Below are 19,774 nucleotides of genomic sequence, written 5' to 3'. Positions count from 1 at the left end.
CCTAGAGTGGCGCTGAGGAAACTCTATGCCCCAACGGCAGCAGGGGGACTGGCGGTTCCCAACCAGGAGCTCTATTACTTGGCGGCGCAACTGCAATGGGTGGTTGGCTGGCTGGCTGGGAAGCAAATGGCGGACACGACCTCGGATACCCCAGCTCTAACTCACACTCAGATTCTCGCATTGTTTCACCCCCTGGCCAAACCACCCCGCCCAACACAGTTACATTTAGCAGTGGCGTACAAATGTTACATGCGCGGCTTGCTGGCTCACGCGGGCGATGCTGCCCTACGCGCCTGCACTCCCACTTTTGGGCATCCCCCAAAGATGGAGGAATCGTGACTGCATCGGCACTAGAGCGATGGGAGCAAGCCGGGATAGACACGATGGCTGACCTCTACACAGATGGCGCCCTGATCCCATTCGAGAGGCTCATCACAGACGCAGATCTACCGGCGGGACAGTTCCTGCTGCACGCGTCCCTGATACGCGCATTTACAAAAGTCTGGGGGACCATGGCGGAAGAGCCGCAGACGCATCTGCTGATGCAGTACCTACATATCATGGGAAATGGATCCCACGTGATACATTGGTTAGCACAGGCATTATTGTCACACACAGTTTGCACCCTTCAACCACTGAGGGACAAATGGGCGGCCGACAGAGGCAGAGACTGGACGGACAAAGAATGGGAGAAGATACTGGAAGGGCCCATTAATATCCCACATAATTTACGTTTCAAGATAATCCAATTCTATATTATACATAGAGCATATCTGTCACCGGACAAAATTAACCGTTATTTCGCAATAGACACGTCCGAATGCCCGCGCTGCTCACTGGTGAATGCAGATATCCTGCACATGCTCTGGGCTTGTCCTAGACTACAAACGTATTGGCAGGGCGTAACGGCGCTGTTAACGAAAGGGGCCGGAGTAGAACTGCAGCATATGGGAGGCGTGCTTATTGGGATTGTACAAAAGGACAAAACACACTAAAGTTCATGCCAGATTTTGGGACCTGGGACTAGTGACCGCCAAGAGGCTTATCGCGAGGCATTGGAAGAGTAAAGACCCGCCGCAGATCCAACACTGGTACCCCTCCCTTAATAACTGGGCGATAGCAGAGGGCACAACCCTCCGCAGAGAGGAGACGGCGGGACTGAGGGCCATACCAATAGCGCAACGCTGGGAGGACATCCTAAAGTCCTTTTGTCAAGCGTGCCTTGACCAGGGAGTCACGTAGGCGCACAGATTGCCGGGTAACATACACATAACTGATACACGGTGAGGCAGCCCACTCAGGGGAAATGACAGGATACCAATAGAAGACACCACGTCATACACGCGGCGCAAGAGGAAACACACGCTTCGCCAATACGTAGCTCAAACCCGCCCCCCCCCCATACTCAACATCAGACACTGAAGCCGCACTGTAACCCCATGATAGACGAAACCTTCTGCCCCAACACCATGCTTCACGCACCTGACCTCGATAACGTGAACCCATCGACACATACAGACATGTTACCAGGTTATACATCTTGTCAGACCAGCTTCAATATACGGAGCTTTTTCTTGTTTCTTTTCCCCAGATATTAATCCCCCCCATCTTCCATCATTTAGTTTAAGTATTTGTTCTCCCCCCAGTTGACTGAGTTCGTAGTTTCACAGAGAGCTAACTCAGAGGTGACATAGCTGCACTACTGGATGCCAATCGAGCAGCCAGATGCATGGTTGCTCCTCCAGGGGTTGACAGCACGTGCGCCAATACCTGAGGAGACAATCCACATGACGGCTCCCCTGAGAATATTGAGAGAGGACACATACTGCACCACACAAATGGAGCGGGGTACTAACTAACACACACCATTAAGTCACATGGTATTCACAGCAGATCTGGGTGTAAGCCTGCCCGCATGACAACCGACTGGGCACACATTTACGAAACATGTCGGGACATGCTCCTGCGATAGACACTGTGGGCAAATTTCCTCAGACGCCATTCCTTACACCGTTACTGACCCAGAGCTCTGTGGAGATGGAAAGCACTCTTTGATACACAGTATTGAGAGGAAATGTTATATAGTTTGCATAATCCTTTTCCTTTCTAGCAGCGACAGCCAAGTTATGGGACGATTGCAATGTATAATACCGCCGCTGTACATGCTTATTGATATGCTTTGGATATGACGCTGCTCATTACTCCTCCTCAACCTATTGCTCTGTAATGAAACTATATGTTGCATTCTCAATAAAAATATTCAAACAAAAAAAATCAATCTGTGGAGAGCAACACACCCTGCTAGACGTCAATACTCCTATGCAGCTACTTCCCTGGGAGCTATGTCATGCTTGGACTATTTGTAGGGGCTTAAACACCAAATGGGCAGATTCACCTTTAATATTCCTTCCCTGGGGCATCTCCAACCACACCCTCCTGCTCACTATGGTCCACATGGCTGTGCTGAGTCAGACAGCAACAGGGAAATCAGGCACCTGGGAACTCAAAGACAGGGAAACCACACAGTTGGCAATGTTGGCCACAACTAGATATTTTGCAGAAAAGGAGGGCTCAGTCCAATCAGCGATTGATCTGTGGGAGGCCTACAAGGCAGTCCTGTTGAGTCAGCTGATCGCACGGCGAATGGACTTGAGGAGAAATAGAGAGGGAGAATGATGATGTCTTGAAGAACAACTGTCACAGCAAGCAGCTAAATATGTAGGTGCCCCAACTAGGGACCAGGCCCCTCGTGGGGGAAAAGTAAGGTGAGAGTATATGGCTCTAGTGCGACAAGAAGCAAGAGCTCAGTTCTGAGCTACTCAGGGCAGATTGTTTGAGGTGGGCAATAAAGCTGGCAAACTTGTAGCATGGCTTGCCAAGAAAGAGGAAGAGCAGTGCTTGGTTCGAGGGATCAGAATAGAGGGGATGAGACTGAGAGAGACCCCCCAGGACATTGCTCAGGCATTTGCGACATATCTGGAGCAGTGTGGCTCACTGGTTAGAGGCGGCAGACCCGAGAGCAGAGGACGGCCCGGGACCAGGGTTCGATTCCCGGCGCGGCAGGTTTCTGGACCAGGGTCAGCAGACTCGATAATTCTCTCGCCTCGGTGCCCACTCTGATGAGCAATCACACTCGGCAACTCTGGGCATTAGCTTGCCTCATCTTCACTAACGGCCCCACCAGACCGCCGGGGATGCCTGGTCTCACCCTGGAGATACCCATTAAGGGACCATCTCTCAGGGAAGCCAGGAAGGGTTTCGCAGCGGTCGAAGCGCCTTGGGACCCTACGGGTAAGTAGTGCGCTATATAAATGCCTATACATTTACATACACATTTACATTTACTCTACTGGGCGCAGACCACATTTGACCAGGGTGAACTAGAGGCGTTTGTTTGAAACCTTCCAACCCCTCACCTAGACCATGACTAGGCTGAGATGCTGGATGGAGAGACCCCTGAGGGTTAATTGGCAACCCTACTCCCAGTTAAATAAATGGTAAAACCCCAGCCACACTGGGTTACCAATACAATTTTTTAAAAGTGTTATGTTATGTCCAAAGTGGTAAAACCCATGCTTTCTATGTTTATCATAGATAGAGAGATAGGCGCCCTGCCACGAAACATTGGGGAAACTACAATCGTTTTGATTCAGAAGGACAAGAAACCCACAGAAGATATTGCCAAACCACCTCATATAGGTGCTTGATTCAACTGTCGACCTGGACCAATCCAGATTTATGCCATGCAGGGCTACAATGCATAACTTACGGAGACTAATGGGCTGCTTGGCGTGAACTAGGAGATTTCGCGAGTTGGGGGTATTTTTGGTCTTGGATGCCGAAAAGGCCTTCAACTCCCTGACGTGGCCTTATCTGATGGCCATACTCCACTAGATGGGCTTTGGTCCATATTTTTATAATGGATCTGCCTCCTGCCTATTGTAACGTATCTAGGGCTCTAGTGTAATTTTCCCGATTCATGCCCTTATATAGATATAACTTATCATATCCTTATATAGGCATACGAATCATAAGCATATTTAGACACAGCCAATGCAGTCCAAATACGGCATGGCTACTTCCACTAAGCTCCCAGGGTACAACGAGTTCTTGAAGACAACCAGCCTTCAGCAGTACGCGACTTCCCCCTGCTTCAGTATTGATTTGTCCCAGAACTCCTGGAGTGTGTAAAGAACTTCGAGTTCTTAGTGAAGTTATTATGTCCACCCTTACGTCAAACTCGGCACCTTCCAGGTATAAATATGCCCACATCTGCCCTAGCAAAACACACGGTGGTTTTGGAGCAGATCGACTAACTACTTGCCCGACGCCCTGCTGTATGCGAGTGCCGAAGGAAGCTGACCCGCCCTGCTGATGCACTGAGAGAGACGTTGTCTTTTCTCCTGCCGAGAAATCCAGCTCCAGTGTTTCCCTGCTACCGAATCCCTTCTTGTATATTCTAGAAAGTTTCTAGTGACCTCTGAGCTAGCTGTCATTCACAATTAAGTCTAATATATTCAATAGAGACCTAGTCGACTTCAGTCCTACGGCTAAACTATCGTTTATGTTATTCCAATGCGCAGAGCCTATTGGGAATATAGGAACTACACTACATGATTTGGAAATTTGATTTGGGAAATTTGTTAAGCGCACAAATACCCGAAGTTTGGTAAGGCGATCATTTAACGCTAGATACTAAAGTAACTCAGTCGTGCTTTTTACACAGACCCCTTTTTCCGTAAAAACTCCAATAGACGTCTGGAGTGGGTAAAAGGTTAGTATCCGCCAGAACTAAGTAGGACGAGAATCCTATGTATTCGTTTTTTTGGTTTATTCAACGTTGAAGGATACAGTGTTCCAAAATATTGTGCACCTAATCTTTGTTTCCTTGAAACTTGGTCTGCAAACTTTCATTAAACAATGTCAACTAACGGCGACAGCAACGCAACCGGTGGAGCTGCCGTAGATGCGACTCAACCAGGTTTAGACGTTACAGGGTTTAATGAAAATGACCTGGATGGAATAATCATCCCGATAAATGTAAGAAAGAGTGTAACTTACAAACTAATAAAAAGTGGTGTATCATCGAGAGGTGGTACAGTCATATTTGTGGTAGAGGCACATGAATATCGGCAGACAGAGGTATTCTATTCATGGATAACTTTTCTAGCAGCAAATGCTGTGACACTCGAGTTCCACTACTACAAAACAACAGCAAGCTCAAATCCCAACCGCTGCTCACCAATGTGAGAAGTTGGCCTGATATATAATGTTCACTATTCTAGTGAGCACTTTGTATCAGTCCAAACAACCCTTATTGATGATTGGTTGTAAGTCAACCTTATAGACCAGCTATCCTAGTAGCATGGATACGAGCAGTCTTCAGGCTAAACTCTAGAGGACGTGTTAAGCCAGCTGTTATACCATCACATATACCCCTTGAACACCAAGTGAAAGGACACCACACAAGTGTTATGAAAATAAACAGTGTATTTATTTAGATCACAACAGCCCTGTACTCTTTAAGAGGACAGGGTACTAAGCACACAACAAAACTCTTACGAAAATACTTTAAGTTGCACAATTTACACAAATGCCCGAGGGGCACGAAAAACCATATACTCTGAAAGTGGAATGCGAAATTACTAGCAGGTAAGTACTGTACTAATAGGCTTTGGAATCGCTAGGACTACGTTACTGAACCTTCAGATTACTAGTAGGAGGCCTAGGGGACTCGGTGCAGAGTGTGCACTCTCACGCGGGATGCGGGACAAAGTCTATGGTGGCTAGTAAAGGCAAAGTTAGTGTTCTCGGGCGAACCCGACTAGGTAGATCGAAAACGAAAGTGGATCTGGACCCTTGGATAGTGAGGCTATGCTGGGGCACCGAAATGCCGAAGTTACCTAGCCCAGGGGCTGCAGCTGCATAGGTCTGAAAAGACGTCGGGAATCCTCGTTGACGAACCAGGAGCCTGAAGAAAGAAGTTGCTAGCAGGCGACCAGTGAAGATTGTTCGAGTGATCCAAGCCTGGATCGAAGATGGATGACACCTGAAAGCAGAGGGGACCAAGTTCTTAATCACTAGCCAGTGATTGTGTGGGCACCAGGATGGCACCGGGCGAAGTCACCTCGACCAGGTGAGTGGGCGACGCTGGGCTCTGCAGTCTCACGGACCAGGAGGCTTTGTCGGCGACCAGGATGGAGGTGCGAGCTGTCCCATGATGGTTGATGCTGTCGACGTCGCTGGACCCAGGATTGGGGCAACAAGTCTTGGCAAATTCAAGCCCACGCGGTGGACCTAAAATGGCGTCTGGAGTGGACCAGGAGGGTCCGGGGTGCTCCTCTTTTGGAAGGGAGCAAGGGCCAGTCTGGAGCAACCAGACCAGCAGTAATGTCGTCGTTGATCGTCGTCGGGAGGGCCACAAGCCAGCGGGCTAGTAGCCAGACAATGCGGTGAGCAGCAAAAAGCAGAAGGGCCCCACGCAGATCATGAAGATGCTGGGGGGCTGGACTTCGGTGCTGGAGCTGCTCAGGGTCGGGGCTTCTCGGACCCCAAAGCACTCACCAGAGGATCCCTCGGCGGTCGTGCTGGATAGAAGTCGTGCAGTTCAGATGATGGCCGGTCCCTCGAGGTCTCGTCACACCTACGGTTCTCAGCTTAGCTGTAGAGGTAGGTAGAGGTCAGAGGTGCCAGGGAAGCCGGGTCTCGTCGAGCTGGTCAGTCGGATTCCTGAGGAAGGACGTGCAGCAATCCGCAGAGTTCTTAGATTGTGCCTGCGGACGCAGGGTGACTACTCCTTAGCCACAAGGGAGAAATCTTGAGAAGAAGTCGAGAGTTCCTTTCGTAGAAAGTAGTTTCTTGATTCAAAGATGATCTAATTTGGAAGGGTCCCCGCTCCTGCCTTTATCCTAAAGAAAGGGGTGGGTACGCGACTAGGTCCTGCCCTAGGGGTGGGACCAGGAAGGGGGGTGGTTACATCCCTCTCCCATGCCGGACTTTCCCCAGGCCAGGGGCTGGTGTGCCCCTGGAACTGGTTCTAGCCGGCAAATGCATAGTGAGCACCGGGGTGCCACTTGCAGTCACCTTCCTGTAAAGCCCTGCCTACCCAGGATACACAAAACCCTATCTGGGATGGTGCTAGCACCGCCCCTGACAGGAAACCCTTTGTCCAAGCTCTCCTCACTGGAAGGACTCCCAGCAGCAGGAGGTCAGACTCGTGTCTGTGGTGGCAGCATCCATTTTCTGGAGCTGAGGCTTGAGTTAACTTTAACCGGGGTTCACAGTTACATACATGTCGTGTCCCTCTAGAAGGGTGGAATGCTAACCCCGTCGCCAGAATTGGCGAGGGGTTAGTATTCCAATTCGTATGACACCTTACTCGACATGTTTTGATAAAGCAATACCAAAGATAGCATTTAACCGCGAGGATTATAATGCACTTAAGAGTATATGGTATGCGTTATCATGGAACAGCTATTAGGACTTGGTTCCGCAAGCTGCAAACGGGCTCAGCTCATGCCAGAGCACCATCTCACACGATTCCAAGCACTCTGTCTTCAGGATTGTCAAGGCCTGCCATAGGAGTGACTGATAGGAATCTGTGTGTCCATTTTTAGGGTTAGATACAGGTATACTATATCTAAAGCAAAGGGTGATTACACCACCTTGCCCCAGCTGTCATGCAGCCAATTGTGTCAGATTTAGATGGCCATCCAGGGGTGGCATAATACATGCTTCAGCCCCTGGTAGGCCCTGGGTACACCTATGCCCTGAGTTACAGGGTCTGATAAGGTGGCCCAGTCCCAATGGGATAATGCACCTAAGGTACACATGTCAATTTAGTGAGAGAACAGTTAGGCTGTGGGTCTGATTGGCAGGCCCACAGCCAGTGAAAGTCGTAAACCAGTGAAACAAAAGCAAAAAATCTGGGTGATCATAGGATTGCAGACCCTACTCTCCTACATGACCCCCCCCCAAACTTTGGGACAATAAACTAACCTTGACCAGGTGAGTCTTCTTGCTCTAAGTGGAAATACCTGGAGAGCCCATCTGCATTGCCATGATCAGTGCCAGGTCTATGCTCCACTGTAAAATCCATCCCCTGTAGGGAAACGGACCACCTAAGCAGTTTGGGGTTTTCACCCTTCATCTGATTTAGCCACAAGTGGGCTTATGGTCGGTCTGAATCTTGAAATGAGTGCCAAACAAGTATGGACTCAGTTTCTTCAGGGCCCAAACCACAGCAAAGGCCTCCCTCTCAATAGCTGACCAATTTTTCTCTCTGGGGGTCAGCCTTCTGCTTATAAAAGCAATGGGCTGGTCTTGACCATCAAAATTCATTTGAGATAGAACAGCTCCCACACCCAACTCAGAAGCATCTGTTTGGACAATGAATGGTTTGGAGTAGTCTGGACTCTTGTGGATAGGTGCTGTGCACATGGCCTGCTTTAGGTCATCGAATGCTTTTTGACAGCCTGCTGTCCACTGAACCTTTTTGGGCATTTTCTTACTTGTCAGTTCATTAAGTGGAGTCACAATTGATCCATAATTTCTGACAAACTTTCTGTAGTAACCAGTCATGCCCAAGAAAGCTCGAACCTGAGTCTGGGTGGTTGGAGGAGCCCAGTCCCTGATTGACTGTATTTTGCTCTCCAGTGGCTGAACTTGGCCTCCACCTACAAGGTGGCCCAAGTATACAACCTGTGTCTGCCCTATCTGGCACTTGGTGGCCTTGATAGTGAGACCTGCTGCTTGCAGTGCCTCTAACACTTTCCTCAGGTGGACCAAGTGATCCTCCCAGGTGGAGCTAAAGACAGCTATATCATCTAGGTATGCTGCACAGAAGTCATCCAACCCAGTGAGAACATGATTCACCAGCCTTTGGAAGGTGGCAGGTGCATTTTTCAGACCAAAGGGCATTACCACAAATTGATAATGCCCACCAGGGGTTGAAAATGCTGTTTTGGGCTTGGCATCCTCAGCTAACATGATTTGCCAATACCCAGCTGTCAGGTCAAATGTACTTAAGTAGTTGGCAGAAGCCAATCTATCTATAAGTTCATCTGCCCTTGGTATTGGGTGGGCATCAGTCTTAGTGACTGCATTGAGACCCCTGTAGTCTACGCAAAACCTCATCTCTTTCTTACCACCCTGGGTGTGAGGCTTTGGCACTAGAACTACTGGACTAGCCCAAGGGCTATCTGAGGGTTCAATGACTCCCAACTCCAACATTTTCTGCACTTCTGTTTTGATGCAGTCTCTAACATGATCAGGCTGCCTGTAGTTTTTACTCTTGACTGGCAAGCTGTCCCCAGTGTCAACCTCATGGGTACACCAATTGGTTTGACTGGGTGTTAGAGAGAACATATGCCTGAAGGATTGAAGAACTTGTTTGCAGTCCTTCTGTTGATGTTCAGAGAGGCTGCCACAAAAGACAACACCATCTACTGATCCATCATCAGGATTCTGAGTGAGCAGGTCTGGGAGAGGGTCACTCTCTTCCTCCTGTCCCTCATCTATGGCCATGAGCAAGCTCATGTCCTTTCTGTCGACATATGCTTTGAGCCTGTTTACATGGAGCACCCTGTGGGGGCTCCTGGGAGTTCCAAGGTCCACCAGGTAGGTGACCTCTCCCTTTTGCTCAAGGATTGTGTGGGGCCCAGACCATTTGTCTTTGAGTGCTGCTGGGGCCACTGGCTCCAACACCCACACCTTCTGTCCAGGCTGATACACAGTCAGGACAGCCTTTTGGTCATGCCAAGCTTGGGGGGCACTATCTTACTCAGGTGTCTAGTGTCTAAACCCCTGTTTTCTCTTGGGAGAATGCTGCCACCAGTGGGATTTGTCCCACTCAATTCTTGCTCTATAGCAAAGGCAAGTCTCTCTTTGGCCAGGGCAAGTTCTTCCCTTTCAATCCTCAGATTGACTTCCCTCACTTTGGCCTCATACACTCTCCTCTGAGGGGATGTCATCCCTCTTTGAGAAGAGGCCTGAGAGCCATTGGTTCGAATGGATCTGTTAGAGACTCTGGATAGAGACCTAACTCGTCCATTCCCAATGTTAAGCTGGCCTGAGAGGGGCCCCAGGGGTCTCCTAGTACCATTCTCATGCCTGCTTAAGTTGGCCCTAGTTAGCTGGCTAACTACTTCTTGGCCTTTGTCTGCCTCGTCCTCAGATGGCTCTAGATCCTCATCCTCCTCTTCACCTTCTGAAGAGAGATGGATAAGGTCAGGGTCACCGGAGGTTCCCTCTAGGGGAGGCATGTTCCCATCTGGATTAGAAGGGTCTGGGTTACCAGCCCTCCTGGCATCATAAGTCTCTAAGAGACCAATCAGGAATGGGATTGTAGGGTTAGAACCCTGTTTTAGCTTCCTGGAGGTACACACTTGTCTCATCTCCTGGACGCTAAGAGCAGCATATCTGGAAGTGACCTGTGGAGGGTCTACTGGCACAAGGGGAGACTCAGAGTTTCCTCCTTTGTCTGACATGCTGATTCTAGTGTGGTGTAAGTGATGCACCTACCTACACTATTTGTTTGCCTACTGATCCCTTGCTAAGAGTTGTAGCCAAGGTGTGCTAAGCCTTGAGGAGCTACAACAGCTGGTTCAGTAGAACTCAGAGTATTCTAAGCTAAGTTATATGTACCTGGAGTACTTATGTGATCTTTCACAAGATATTCTTAGGATACGTGTGGTAAAACAACAGCAAGCTCAAATCCCACCAGCTGCTCACCAATGTGAGAAGTTGGCCTGATATATAATGTTCACTATTCTAGTGAGCACTTTGTATCAGTCCAAACAACCCTTATTGATGATTGGTTGTAAGTCAACCTTATAGACCAGCTATCCTAGTAGCATGGATACGAGCAGTCTTCGGGCTAAACTCTAGAGGGCGTGTTAAGCCAGCTGTTATACCATCACATATACCCCTTGAACACCAAGTGAAAGGACACCACACAAGTGTTATGAAAATAAACAGTGTATTTATTTAGATCACAACAGCCCTGTACTCTTTATGAGGACAGGGTACTAAGCACACAACAAAACTCTTACGAAAATACTTTAAGTTGCACAATTTACACAAATGCCCGAGGGGCACGAAAAACCGTATACTCTGAAAGTGGAATGCGAAATTACTAGCAGGTAAGTACTGTACTAATAGGCTTTGGAATCGCTAGGACTACGTTACTGAACCTTCAGATTACTAGTAGGAGGCCTAGGGGACTCGGGTGCAGAGTGTGCACTCTCACGCGGGATGCGGGACAAAGTCTACGGTGGCTAGTAAAGGCAAAGTTAGTGTTCTCGGGCGAACCCGACTAGGTAGATCGAAAACGAAAGTGGATCTGGACCCTTGGATAGTGAGGCTATGCTGGGGCACCAAAATGCCGAAGTTACCTAGCCCAGGGGCTGCAGCTGCATAGGTCTGAAAAGACGTCGGGAATCCTCGTTGACGAACCAGGAGCCTGAAGAAAGAAGTTGCTGGCAGGCGACCAGTGAAGATTGTTCGAGTGATCCAAGCCTGGATTGAAGATGGATGACACCTGAAAGCAGAGGGGACCAAGTTCTTAATCACTAGCCAGTGATTGTGTGGGCACCAGGATGGCACCGGGCGAAGTCACCTCGACCAGGTGAGTGGGCGACGCTGGGCTCTGCAGTCTCACGGACCAGGAGGCATTGTCGGCGACCAGGATGGAGGTGCGAGCTGTCCCACAATGGTTGATGCTGTCGACGTTGCTGGACCCAGGATTGGGGCAACAAGTCTTGGCAAATTCAAGCCCATGCGGTGGACCTAAAATGGCGTCTGGAGTGGACCAGGAGGGTCCGGGGTGCTCCTCTTTTGGAAGGGAGCAAGGGCCAGTCTGAAGCAACCAGACCAGCAGTGTTGTCGTCGTTGATCGTCGTCGGGAAGGCCACAAGCCAGCGGGCTAGTAGCCAGACAACGCGGTGAGCAGCAAAAAGCAGAAGGGCCCCACGCAGATCGTGGAGATGCTGGGGGGCTGGACTTCGGTGCTGGAGCTGCTCAGGGTCGGGGCTTCTCGGACCCCAAAGCACTCACCAGAGGATCCCTCGGCGGTCGTGCTGGATAGAAGTCGTGCAGTTCTGATGATGGCCGGTCCCTCGAGGTCTCGTCACACCTACGGTTCTCAGCTTAGCTGTAGAGGTAGGTAGAGGTCAGAGGTGCCAGGGAAGCCGGGTCTCGTCGAGCTGGTCAGTCGGATTCCGGAGGAAGGACGTGCAGCAAACCGCAGAGTTCTTAGATGGTGCCTGCGGACGCAGGGTGACTACTCCTTAGCCACAAGGGAGAAATCTTGAGAAGAAGTCGAGAGTTCCTTTTGTAGAAAGTAGTTTCTTGATTCAAAGATGATCTAATTTGGAAGGGTCCCCGCTCCTGCCTTTATCCTAAAGAAAGGGGTGGGTACGCGACTAGGTCCTGCCCTAGGGGTGGGACCAGGAAGGGGGGTGGTTACACCCCTCTCCCATGCCGGACTTTCCCCAGGTCAGGGGCTGGTGTGCCCCTGGAACTGGTTCTAGCCGGCAGATGCATAGTGAGCACCGGGGTGCCACTTGCAGTCACCTTCCTGTAAAGCCCTGCCTACCCAGGATACACAAAACCCTGTCTGGGATGGTGCTAGCACCGCCCCTGACAGGAAACCCTTTGTCCAAGCTCTCCTCGCTGGAAGGACTCCCAGCAGCAGGAGGTCAGACTCGTGTCTGTGGTGGCAGCATCCATTTTGTGGAGCTGAGGCTTGAGTTAACTTTAACCGGGGTTCACAGTTACATACATGTCGTGTCCCTCTAGAAGGGTGGAATGCTAACCCCGTCGCCAGAATTGGAGAGGGGTTAGTATTCCAATTCGTATGACACCTTACTCGACATGTTTTGATAAAGCAATACCAAAGATAGCATTTAACCGCGAGGATTATAATGCACTTAAGAGTATATGGTATGCGTTATCATGGAACAGCTATTAGGACTTGGTTACGCAAGCTGCAAACGGGCTCAGCTCATGCCAGAGCACCATCTCACACGATTCCAAGCACTCTGCCTTCAGGATTGTCAAGGTCTGCCATAGGAGTGACTGATAGGAATCTGTGTGTCCATTTTTAGGGTTAGATACAGGTATACTATATCTAAAGCAAAGGGTGATTACACCACCTTGCCCCAGCTGTCGTGCAGCCAGTTGTGTCAGATTTAGATGGCCATCCAGGGGTGGCATAATACATGCTTCAGCCCCTGGTAGGCCCTGGGTACACCTATGCCCTGAGTTACAGGGTCTGATAAGGTGGCCCAGTCCCAATGGGATAATGCACCTAAGGTACACATGTCAATTTAGTGAGAGAACAGTCAGGCTGTGGGTCTGATTGGCAGGCCCACAGCCAGAGAAAGTCGTAAACCAGCGAAACAAAAGCAAAAAATCTGGGTGATCATTGGATTGCAGACCCTACTCTCCTACATGACCCCCCCCCCCAAACTTTGGGACAATAAACTAACCTTGACCAGGTGAGTCTTCTTGCTCTAAGTGGAAATACCTGGAGAGCCCATCTGCACTGCCATGATCAGTGCCAGGTCTATGCTCCACTGTAAAATCCATCCCCTGTAGGGAAACGGACCACCTAAGCAGTTTGGGGGTTTCACCCTTCATCTGATTTAGCCACAAGAGGGGCTTATGGTCGGTCTGAATCTTGAAATGAGTGCCAAACAAGTATGGCCTCAGTTTCTTCAGGGCCCAAACCACAGCAAAGGCCTCCCTCTCAATAGCTGACCAATTTTTCTCTCTGGGGTCAGCCTTCTGCTTATAAAAGCAATGGGCTGGTCTTGGCCATCAAAATTCATTTGAGATAGAACAGCTCCCACACCCAACTCAGAAGCATCTGTTTGGACAATGAATGGTTTGGAGTAGTCTGGACTCTTGAGGATAGGTGCTGTGCACATGGCCTGCTTTAGGTCATCGAATGCTTTTTGACAGCCTGCTGTCCACTGAACCTTTTTGGGCATTTTCTTACTTGTCAGTTCATTAAGTGGAGTCACAATTGATCCATAATTTCTGACAAACTTTCTGTAGTAACCAGTCATGCCCAAGAAAGCTCGAACCTGAGTCTGGGTGGTTGGAGGAGCCCAGTCCCTGATTGCCTGTATTTTGCTCTCCAGTGGCTGAACTTGGCCTCCACCTACAAGGTGGCCCAAGTATACAACCTGTGTCTGCCCTATCTGGCACTTGGTGGCCTTGATAGTGAGACCTGCTGCTTGCAGTGCCTCTAACACTTTCCTCAGGTGGACCAGGTGATCCTCCCAGGTGGAGCTAAAGACAGCTATATCATCTAGGTATGCTGCACAGAAGTCATCCAACCCAGTGAGAACATGATTCACCAGCCTTTGGAAGGTGGCAGGTGCATTTTTCAGACCAAAGGGCATTACCACAAATTGATAATGCCCACCAGGGGTTGAAAATGCTGTTTTGGGCTTGGCATCCTCAGCTAACCTGATTTGCCAATACCCAGCTGTCAGGTCAAATGTACTTAAGTAGTTGGCAGAAGCCAATCTATCTATAAGTTCATCTGGCCTTGATATTGGGTGGGCATCAGTCTTAGTGACTGCATTGAGACCCCTGTAGTCTACGCAAAACCTAATCTCTTTATTACCACCCTGGGTGTGAGGCTTTGGCACTAGAACTACTGGACTAGCCCAAGGGCTATCTGAGGGTTCAATGACTCCCAACTCCAACATTTTCTGCACTTCTGTTTTGATGCAGTCTCTAACATGATCAGGCTGCCTGTAGATTTTACTCTTGACTGGCAAGCTGTCCCCAGTGTCAACCTCATGGGTACACCAATTGGTTTGACTGGGTGTTAGAGAGAACATATGCCTGAAGGATTGAAGAACTTGTTTGCAATCCTTCTGTTGATGTTCAGAGAGGCTGCCACAAACGACAACACCATCTACTGATCCATCATCAGGATTCTGAGTGAGCAGGTCTGGGAGAGGGTCACTCTCTTCCTCCTGTCCCTCATCTATGGCCATGAGCAAGCTCATGTCCTTTCTGTCGACATATGCTTTGAGCCTGTTTACATGGAGCACCCTGTGGGGGCTCCTGGGAGTTCCAAGGTCCACCAGGTATGTGACCTCTCCCTTTTGCTCAATGATTGTGTGGGGCCCAGACCATTTGTCTTTGAGTGCTGCTGGGGCCACTGGCTCCAACACCCACACCTTCTGTCCAGGCTGATACACAGTCAGGACAGCCTTTTGGTCATGCCAAGCTTGGGGGGCACTATCTTACTCAGGTGTCTAGTGTCTAAACCCCTGTTTTCTCTTGGGAGAATGCTGCCACCAGTGGGATTTGTCCCACTCAATTCTTGCTCTATAGCAAAGGCAAGTCTCTCTTTGGCCAGGGCAAGTTTTTCCCTTTCAATCCTCAGATTGACTTCCCTCACTTTGGCCTCATACACTCTCCTCTGAGGGGATGTCATCCCTCTTTGAGAAGAGGCCTGAGAGCCATTGGTTCGAATGGATCTGTTAGAGCCTCTGAATAGAGACCTAACTCGTCCATTCCCAATGTTAAGCTGGCCTGAGAGGGGCCCCAGGGGTCTCCTAGTACCATTCTCATGCCTGCTTAAGTTGGCCCTAGTTAACTGGCTAACTACTTCTTGGCCTTTGTCTGCCTCGTCCTCAGATGGCTCTAGATCCTGATCCTCCTCTTCACCTTCTGCAGAGAGATGGATAAGGTCAGGGTCACCTGAGGTTCCCTCTAGGGGAGGCATGTTCTCATCTGGATTAGAAGGGTCTGGGTTACCAGCCCTCCTGGCATCATAAGTCTCTAAGAGACCAATCAGGAATGGGATTGTAGGGTTAGAACCCTGTTTTAGCTTCCTGGAGGTACACACTTGTCTCATCTCCTGGAAGCTAAGAGCAGCATATCTGGAAGTGACCTGTGGAGGGTCTACTGACACAAGGGGAGACTCAGAGTTTCCTCCTTTGTCTGACATGCTGATTCTAGTGTGGTGTAAGTGATGCACCTACCTACACTATTTGTTTGCCTACTGATCCCTTGCTAAGAGTTGTAGCCAAGGTGTGCTAAGCCTTGAGAAGCTACAACAGCTGGTTCAGTAGAACTCAGAGTATTCTAAGCTAAGTTATATGTACCTGGAGTACTTATGTGATCTTTCACAAGATATTCTTAGGATACGTGTGGTAAAACAACAGCAAGCTCAAATCCCACCCGCTGCTCACCAATGTGAGAAGTTGGCCTGATATATAATGTTCACTATTCTAGTGAGCACTTTGTATCAGTCCAAACAACCCTTATTGATGATTGGTTGTAAGTCAACCTTATAGACCAGCTATCCTAGTAGCATGGATACGAGCAGTCTTCGGGCTAAACTCTAGAGGGCGTGTTAAGCCAGCTGTTATACCATCACATATACCCCTTGAACACCAAGTGAAAGGACACCACACAAGTGTCATGAAAATAAACAGTGTATTTATTTAGATCACAACAGCCCTGTACTCTTTATGAGGACAGGGTACTAAGCACACAACAAAACTCTTACGAAAATACTTTAAGTTGCACAATTTACACAAATGCCCGAGGGGCACGAAAAACCATATACTCTGAAAGTGGAATGCGAAATTACTAGCAGGTAAGTACTGTACTAATAGGCTTTGGAATCGCTAGGACTACGTTACTGAACCTTCAGATTACTAGTAGGAGGCCTAGGGGACTCGGGTGCAGAGTGTGCACTCTCACGCGGGATGCGGGACAAAGTCTATGGTGGCTAGTAAAGGCAAAGTTAGTGTTCTCGGGCGAACCCGACTAGGTAGATCGAAACCGAAAGTGGATCTGGACCCTTGGATAGTGAGGCTATGCTGGGGCACCGAAATTCCGAAGTTACCTAGCCCAGGGGCTGCAGCTGCATAGGTCTGAAAAGACGTCGGGAATCCTCGTTGACGAACCAGGAGCCTGAAGAAAGAAGTTGCTGGCAGGCGACCAGTGAAGATTGTTCGAGTGATCCAAGCCTGGATCGAAGATGGATGACACCTGAAAGCAGAGGGGACCAAGTTCTTAATCACTAGCCAGTGATTGTGTGGGCACCAGGATGGTACCGGGCGAAGTCACCTCGACCAGGTGAGTGGGCGACGCTGGGCTCTGCAGTCTCACGGACCAGGAGGCGTTGTCGGTGACCAGGATGGAGGTGCGAGCTGTCCCACGATGGTTGATGCTGTCGACGTCGCTGGACCCAGGATTGGGGCAACAAGTCTTGGCAAATTCAAGCCCACGCGGTGGACCTAAAATGGCGTCTGGAGTGGACCAGGAGGGTCCGGGGTGCTCCTCTTTTGGAAGGGAGCAAGGGCCAGTCTGGAGCAACCAGACCAGCCGTGTTGTCGTCGTTGATCGTCGTCGGGAAGGCCACAAGCCAGCGGGATAGTAGCCAGACAACGCGGTGAGCAGCAAAGAGCAGAAGGGCCCCACGCAGATCGTGGAGATGCTGGGGTTCTGGACTTCGGTGCTGCAGCTGCTCAGGGTCGGGGTTTCTCGGACCCCAAAGCACTCACCAGAGGATCCCTCGGCGGTCGTGCTGGATAGAAGTCGTGCAGTTCTGATGATGGCCGGTCCCTCGAGGTCTCGTCGCACCTATGGTTCTCAGCTTAGCTGTAGAGGTAGGTAGAGGTCAGAGGTGCCAGGGAAGCCGGGTCTCGTTGAGCTGGTCAGTCGGATTCCTGAGGAAGGACGTGCAGCAAACCGCAGAGTTCTTAGATGGTGCCTGCGGACGCAGGGTGACTACTCCTTAGCCACAAGGGAGAAATCTTGAGAAGAAGTCGAGAGTTCCTTTCGTAGAAACTAGTTTCTTGATTCAAAGATGATCTAATTTGGTAGGGTCCCCGCTCCTGCCTTTATCCTAAAGAAAGGGGTGGGTACGCGACTAGGTCCTGCCCTAGGGGTGGGACCAGGAAGGGGGGTGGTTACACCCCTCTCCCATGCCGGACTTTCCCCAGGCCAGGGGCTGGTGTGCCCCTGGAACTGGTTCTAGCCGGCAGATGCATAGTGAGCACCGGGGTGCCACTTGCAGTCACCTTCCTGTAAAGCCCTGCCTACCCAGGATACACAAAACCCTGTCTGGGATGGTGCTAGCACCGCCCCTGACAGGAAACCCTTTGTCCAAGCTCTCCTCGCTGGAAGGACTCCCAGCAGCAGGAGGTCAGACTCGTGTCTGTGGTGGCAGCATCCATTTTGTGGAGCTGAGGCTTGAGTTAACTTTAACCGGGGTTCACAGTTACATACATGTCGTGTCCCTCTAGAAGGGTGGAATGCTAACCCCGTTGCCAGAATTGGCGAGGGGTTAGTATTCCAATTCGTATGACACCTTACTCGACATGTTTTGATAAAGCAATACCAAAGATAGCATTTAACCGCGAGGATTATAATGCACTTAAGAGTATATGGTATGCGTTATCATGGAACAGCTATTAGGACTTGGTTCCGCAAGCTGCAAACGGGCTCAGCTCATGCCAGAGCACCATCTCACACAATTCCAAGCACTCTGCCTTCAGGATTGTCAAGGCCTGCCATAGGAGTGACTGATAGGAATCTGGGTGTCCATTTTTAGGGTTAGATACAGGTATACTATATCTAAAGCAAAGGGTGATTACACCACCTTGCCCCAGCTGTCGTGCAGCCAGTTGTGTCAGATTTAGATGGCCATCCAGGGGTGGCATAATACATGCTTCAGCCCCTGGTAGGCCCTGGGTACACCTATGCCCTGAGTTACAGGGTCTGATAAGGTGGCCCAGTCCCAATGGGATAATGCACCTAAGGTACACATGTCAATTTAGTGAGAGAACAGTTAGGCTGTGGGTCTGATTGGCAGGCCCACAGCCAGAGAAAGTCGTAAACCAGTGAAACAAAAGCAAAAAATCTGGGTGATCATAGGATTGCAGACCCTACTCTCCTACAAGGGGAAACTCCAGCGGAATACGTTCCTTTCGAGAACGTTGAAATTCCACTAACTTACCAGGAGCATCAGCTCTGGTTTAATGGCGCCCTAAAACATCAAAATCACATTACCAGGCTCGGTCCACTAGGTAGACCAGGAGCCATATGGCCGGTTCTAGCCAGCTATACACCACATCCTGACATTGAAGAAATGTCAGACAGAGAACTATTAGTTCAAATAAAACAATTAATTTAAATTCATAGACAATTGGTCCAATATGTCATGCGGACTTTAAAAGTCCAACCTGCTATAGAAATTCCACAACACACCCCTCACCAGGGGAACACAAATAAAATTACACCACAGACTATACAATCAGTCATTGGTAAATTACCCGCAAAACGGGAACAAATTCCGTTCTGGCTGGCTCAAAAGATTACTCAAATAGAGGCAGTATTCCCTGATAGTATACCTCATGAAAAACACAGAATTCTGACAATCTGTTTACCAATGGGGATCGCACCACATGTGGAGGACTGTGACACTTGGGGAACAGTCTTTGCTTCAATCTACACAAAAACACATGGTGTTCCGTCTATGGCGGTTATACCAGACGTACTAAGACAGATTCAAAAGGAATACGGTCCAGAGCCTGCTTTAAATCTAGGTATGAAATTACTGAAAGACTTTAAGCAAGTCTCGGCTATACTACTAGCCAACATAAAAGGTGAAGCAGCATCTGTGGCGATCCGCCAAAAATTAAAAGAAACAGAAATAGCAGACCAGCCTTTTGAACTTGCCAGAATAATTGAAAAATCCTATGAAGAATTAGGTAGAGATAGTTTGGGT

Source organism: Lissotriton vulgaris, chromosome 4_1 (assembly GCF_964263255.1).
Source record: "Lissotriton vulgaris chromosome 4_1, aLisVul1.2, whole genome shotgun sequence".
NCBI classification, from domain to species: Eukaryota; Metazoa; Chordata; class Amphibia; order Caudata; family Salamandridae; genus Lissotriton; species Lissotriton vulgaris.
This window is presented reverse-complemented; position numbering follows the sequence as displayed.